Here is a 6,008-nt window from a genome sequence, read left to right on the forward strand (position 1 = left end):
GATCACCGTGACCTGTTGGAACTTCTCCACCAAGTGTCCGGTCAACCTTTTGACCCACTTGAACTTTGTCAACTTTCCTTTGGACTTCCGATCACCAATTGCGGTCCTCCTTGATCCATTTGGATTTTTCTCTTGCCTAACCATGATTAGGGCTTTCCTTTGCCAAAATGTGATCCTTGTTGACCCATTTGGACTTTCCTTTACCTAACCACAGTTAGAACTTTCCTTTACCAATGTGCGATCCTCCTTGATCCACTTGGACTTTGCTTGTCTAACCACAGTTAGGACTTTTCTTGCCAACGTGCAATCCTCCTTAACCCACTTGGACTTTCCTTTGCCAACGTACAGTCCTCCTTGACCCACTTGAACTTTCCTTGCTAACGTGCGGTCCTTCTTGATCTACTTGGACTTTGCTTTACCTAACCGCAGTTAGAACTTTCCTTTGCTAACATACGATCATCTTGATCTACTTGGACTTTGCTTTGCCTAACCGCAGTTAGGATTTTACCATTGCTAACCCCTAGTTAGGACTTTACTAATCAAGTATAGATCCTCGATAACCTACTTGACTTCTCTCAAATATGTCCCACAACATATTATCTAGATATGTTGTCCACAATATATTGTCCAAATATCAAAACTCAAGCTCGACTCCATTCGAGCTTAGTCAAACGGGTCAACCTTGCCCAAGAATGATTGCACCAATAATCTCCCAACTATTTTTTCCTTTTTGATATTTGATAATATGTTTAAGTTAGGCTAACCCATATTAGCCTAACTCCAACTTCATCTATGTCAAAGCATGAATGTGGATTTCTAACTTAAATTCCACATCCCTCCCTCCGACACACATCAAAAACTCTTTACTTTAAGAATTAATTTTGTTAAAGGAATGCAATGAAAGTCTCATACATTTCATTGTATCCTATGCTCACCCTTAAGCATATATCACCTGCTCAACCTTGAGCAGGCTCACCCTTAAGCATATGTCATATCTCACCCTAGAGCACCCATACATCTACAATAAAGATTTCAAATCGTCCATTATTTCCAATGCTCATCCTTGAGTACTCATAACAATGAAGGTTCCAAAAAAAATTTAAATCATGTCGTTTAAGGAGAAACTCCTCCTCAAACATGTCCTAAACTTTTATCATTGTACCAACAATGACTTGGAGTTCCTAAACCTTTAGAAAACCCAAAATTTAAAGTTTTGAGGTTCAAAATTCAACTTTAAAACTAAACCTCCTTCTAAACTCTAAGTTAGTCTTCTTTAATCATTTCGTTGTTGTTTCCATCAAGAAAATTTCTCTTATATACTTATAAATGCATTTCAGAGAGTTATGGATGGTTAACTTGATTAAACGTGGCTTAATAGACTAAAATTAGACCATTTAAACCAAAATTAAACTTTCTAATTAATTGATTTTAGCTACCAATCGATTCGGGCACCTCTTAATGGATTGAAGTTAGGTTTCAATCGATTACAACCATCATCAATCGATCAGTTGATCGATCACTTTAAATTCAGCATATACAATTTAAAGTAGTAAAAACTCATAGACTTGGGGCTCAAGTCTTGAAATACCCGGAACTAGCAGTACACTTCCCTTACAAGATCCTTGCTCTGATAACAACTAAAATGACCCCAAGTTTTCTTTTACACTCCATGCACCATATAACATTCCAATGAAATAAAAAAAATTAACTGCAATTAATAAACCACACCCCTACACTCAAACCCATTATGAGTATTTGATCCTGTCCGAGCACTGAGCCGACGAACGCTGGGGATGTGGCGTTCTCCGCTGTTCTATGGCGTTGACGTGGACCTCTGGCGAACCTGCAAAGAAGCCGAGCCGGGAGAAGTTTCCCAGCGACGACCATCCGACGCTCAAGTCAGGCAGTGAAGAAGAAGAGAAACAGAGTAACGATACTGTGGCTACAGTGATGAGATTCGCATGCCTCCGTCAAAGTTTGGGGGTCCTTATATAGGACCCCAGGGAGGCGCGGGCACGCTTCTCGATGCGTGCACGCTTCCCCAAACATACCTCAGTAGGGTTGTGTCAGAAAAGCATGTCTGACGTCATTCCGCAATCGCCCGAGCATATCCCTGATGTGACGGTGGAAACTTCCACTATACGATACTCTGTCCGTTCCGGACGCCAACCATGCTGTTTGTCGGCGGCAGATGTCTCGAGGATGATGTTACCAGCTGTCCCCTTTTGTCCCTTTGCACCTCTTGCCTGTTCCCGGGCCGACCGGGCCTGGACCAGCCGCTCGGTGCTTCTAGCACTCGAGCCCTTGTATGCATCGGACCGAGCGGGAAGATCCTTGGTCCTATGCTCGAATGGGATCGCACCTCAGTGATCTGTGCTTCGACCGAGCGGCCTGTCCGCTCGGCCCATAAGCTCTTTTACCTTGAGCGTCGGAAGCTCGACCTGGCTGTTCGGTTGGCCGGATGCTCGGTTGGCCCAGCAGTCCGCTCGGCGTGACCTCTGTCCGCTCGGCCCGACCTTGGGGTTGACCCTCTTGACTATTGACTTCCACGTGTCATTGACCTCCCGCCAATGAGGGTCCCCCGTCCTTACCACCATATCAGTATTAAAGAAAAGAAAATTTTTAAACCAGTCAAGCATCCTGGAAATCTGAATTCAATACTATTTTATTCTCTCATTCATAAATACTGTTTCTTGCGGAATTGTAAGGTCCACGGGAGTGTACTGTCCAGCCCAATCTGGTCAAGAATTCGAGCCTCCATCATCATCAATTTCTTCATCTGCTACAAACTAAACCTAGCGAGTCTAACTCAGCACCACCAAACCATAATAGCAGGAATTACATAAATAGTCGCATGCATCCTTGAATCTACCTTTACTTGAAAATTTATTGTCAAAGAAACAAGTAAGCGAGAATATATGTATCTACCATAAAACGTTAAATTATGAGTATTACACAGCATTCCATGTATCCTTTAAAATCATCATATTATATATAGCTTTATCCTTTCGCATTTATCATATATCATTCTTGGGTGGAGATGCATCATGTATTTTTTATCCTTTGTTCAATTGATTAATCTGTATAACCATAGTACCAGGCAGTGGGGCGTCAGCAACTCTCGTAATTAGGTTGTGGCCAAATATGGGAATCTAGTATTGGAGTTCTTCTGAGGTCTTGTCCTGTAAATGGAGTCCCTCGGGGCCCTTCGCCCTCACAGATTATTCCATTAATCCTCATCAGTATTGTCATTTTATTTTTTTTACATCATTTCTATTAAGGCAAACATGCATCATGACCTTAGCATATCTTGTTAGACTACCTAAAGCCTAATTAAACGTTCATATCATTAATATACACTATGCTCAAATAACATGCATATCATCAACTACATGAAGCTCAATGAACGTGAATATCATTAACTACATAATGTTAAATAAACATTCATACCATTCATCTACATAAGACTCAAATAAACATACATGTCATTAACTACATAAAACTCAATAAACATGAATATTACTAACCACATAAAGTTAAATAAACATTTATACTCCTACACCTCCTCAAATATAAGGTGCCCAGACATTCGTCAAAATCTGTTACACACACACCCTTCAACAACTCTCAAACCCTACTGCAAATCACTCCAAATAATCCCCAAAAATCTACTGCAATTGTAACCCTCAAATCTCCCTTCGAAACCTACTGTATATAACCCTAGATATTCATAAAAAATCTGCTGCTTATAGCCCTCTAATACTGCATATAACCCCAAATATTCATCAAAAATCTGTTGCTTATAGCCCTCTAATCGTCCTTCGAAACCTACTGCATATAACCCCAAATATTCATCAAAAATCTGTTGCTTATAGCCCTCTAATCGTCCTTCGAAACCTACTGCATATAACCCCAAATATTCATCAAAAATTTACTGCTTATAGCCCTCTAATTTCCCTTCGAAACCTGTTGCACTTAGCCCCAGTCTAGAACCCAGCCATGCGCCAAGCCCTTCCTACGGCCTACACCCTCCTTTCTGTTCCTTTTGGGTTCTCTAGGTGACCAGCAGCAGGCCCAATTGGCAGCAACAACATCCGACAGAATTTAACACCTCCACCATACACACATCTTCAAAAGAACATAGTAAAAGTGGTAGGAAGTTAACTGAGCTAAACTTCAAGATTTCCTCCACAAACCAATCCATATTCTGCGCATGCAGATTTAAAAGCGTAGAAAGAAAAGAGTTTAAGAGGTGTCGTTGTGCTCGAAGGCTTGGTGTTGGCGCGGATGATGACAAAGAGCAATGATGGGGAGGTCCTTTAGTCTGGTTCTTCCTTCAAGAAGTCGTAGAACCACTTGATTCCTCTCTCCCAACCCTCCTCACAGCTGTCGTCGCCGCCTCCTCCCTAGCCTTGTTCGAGATTTCTCCCTCACCCTCCCCCCTTTGGATTTAATTTATATAGTAGGTGAAGTCTAGTCCATTAAACCCAACCCAATGGGATTGGCCCCCTAAAATAAATCCCCTCCTAAAATAAATCTCGCCCCAGCCGATGAGTGGAGCTATCGCTCGGTCATGAGGATTGTACTAGGATAGGGAAAGTCCTACCCTATATGAGGAGAGGAGTGATCCCTCGGTCAAGAGGATTGTTCTAGGATAGGGCCAATCCCGTCCCAACCGATGCGAGGAGCTATCTGTCGGTCGTGAGGATTGAGTGGTGAGCGCAACATGTTTGCCACGGTCGCTGGGTGCGCGGACAAAAATTAGTAGTAGACAGGTAGCTTGAATAAATTTGTGTGATAAAGTTTTTTCTGGTCATTGTGTTGTGGAATAAAATGATAATGCAAGGATAGGCATTAACTTTGGGGAAGAAGAAAAGACCTGATGTTTGTTATTTGATCTTCCCGTGCGTTCCACTGAGGATGACTTGTCACTATCTACTCCTAAAGAAGAACATCTCCCCCCCAACTCTCCATATGAGCAACATTCCTTGTTCGATTCAGTCCTTTTTGCCTGCAAAAGATGCCATCAGTTAATGAGCATGGATATGATATATCCTCTATGAAACAATACACATCTCGATAGGAAAACTATAGTTTAAAATGTTAAATGAACAAGTATAACGACATGATCTAATAATTAAAGGATTAGTTTGATTGCAACTATCATACACTGTATGAATTTTTCTTAATGAGCGGTTGACTTAAGGCTGATGAGCCGTCCGTTACGAGCACTTCCCAAATTAATATGTCATCTGAAGCATGCCTAAATAATGCTTAAATAAAGGTCTTCGGTGCAAGTGCAGATCGGAGACAGCGAAGAAAAACTATAAGTTGACAATATGAACGGCTAGTCATGCATTAATTATTATCTTAATGTATTCAATCAGGGCGAAAAAGGTGTTGTTGGTGTACTAAAATTTAACTAGACTGTGCTTGCAACTAAGTAACACAATTCAAGTTTAGTGGTTAGGACTTTGAACTCACTTGAAGTAAAAAAAATTAAAGCTGCATGATCAAAGTTGGGAATAGAGCATGGATTTTATGTAAAGTTTGTTTTGCAGGAACTACATATTTCAAACGTTCATTAACTTGCTAAGGATGATGCTCAATTGCTCATAAACGTCAAAAAAAAAAAAAAAAAAAAACAACTGAATAAGAGGCAAAAACATATTCTCATGTTTCAGTTATTAAGCCATCATCTATTGGTTTTCCTTGATTTCACGACTCAGCTATTCTAGCAAAACTGATTGAAAGATAATTTGGATTGCAATATTAACTTAATAAAAAAGCTAAAAAAATTGCCTTAATTAGTTTTAGAAGATTAAAGCAAGCGATAGCATCTTGATGTTCAAGCCTTGCAACTAGCAATGTCGTCAAACCATTGGTAGCTATAGCTGAATTTATCTAAGGTGATTTCCTGCATATTTATTTGCTTATTCAGGGTTAGAAACCTGGACATCATGAGACAATTCAAACAGAAAAGACTAGGGGGAAAAAAATCCATTCTC

Source organism: Zingiber officinale, unplaced genomic scaffold (assembly GCF_018446385.1).
Source record: "Zingiber officinale cultivar Zhangliang unplaced genomic scaffold, Zo_v1.1 ctg245, whole genome shotgun sequence".
Lineage (NCBI taxonomy): Eukaryota > Viridiplantae > Streptophyta > Magnoliopsida > Zingiberales > Zingiberaceae > Zingiber > Zingiber officinale.